Below are 652 nucleotides of genomic sequence, written 5' to 3' on the forward strand. Positions count from 1 at the left end.
CTTAAATTATTCTTACTACTTAATCATCTTTTTAGAAAAATTCAGTGAGTTTATTTCTTTGCAGGTGAAAATAGGGTCGTATTTTAAATGGTGTGAGGAATTCTCTTGATTTAAACAAGCCTTTTCCCTCCACCCTCTTCTTTTTTTTTTTTCCTCCACCCCCTTCCTGAAGATCTATATAGTAATGACTGATAACTGACATGCCTTTTTTCTTACTTTTAGAATCTTACTTATGAACACGACACGTTGGATGCATAGACCATTTCAGTCAAATAGATGTTTTGAAACTGTATATGCAAGATCTCTTTGTTACTAGTGTTTCCTAATTTGAAGTAGACTTGTGGTGGTGGAGGTGTAATTAGATCTGATAATTTGGGGAAGAATAGATGTTTCAATTTTTGATGTTGCAAAATGTCTCACACATTGGCTTTAAACACTAAGCTTTTATTTTATATTTTTTAAAGTATATTTCTTTTTTAGAGTGAGAGAGAGCGCAAACGAGCATGAGCGGGGGGGGGGGGGCGCAGAGGATCCCAAGCAGGATCTGCGGTGACAGCAGAGAGCCCGATGCAAGGCTCAAACTCGCAAACCTCGAGATCATGACCTGAGCCAAAGTCAGATGCTTAACCAGCCACCCAGGGACCCCTGAACA

General features: G+C 39.0%; 1 protein-coding gene across 1 annotated transcript in view; it reads left to right on the plus strand.

Annotated features, from left to right (window-relative positions):
- Positions 1-652, plus strand: part of AP1S2 (adaptor related protein complex 1 subunit sigma 2) — a 25,450-nt gene that overhangs the window by 465 nt on the left and 24,333 nt on the right. The gene's annotated exons all lie outside the window — the stretch shown is intronic.

Source organism: Crocuta crocuta, unplaced genomic scaffold, assembly GCF_008692635.1.
Source record: "Crocuta crocuta isolate KB4526 unplaced genomic scaffold, BGI_CrCroc_1.0 scaffold657, whole genome shotgun sequence".
Classification (NCBI taxonomy): Eukaryota; Metazoa; Chordata; class Mammalia; order Carnivora; family Hyaenidae; genus Crocuta; species Crocuta crocuta.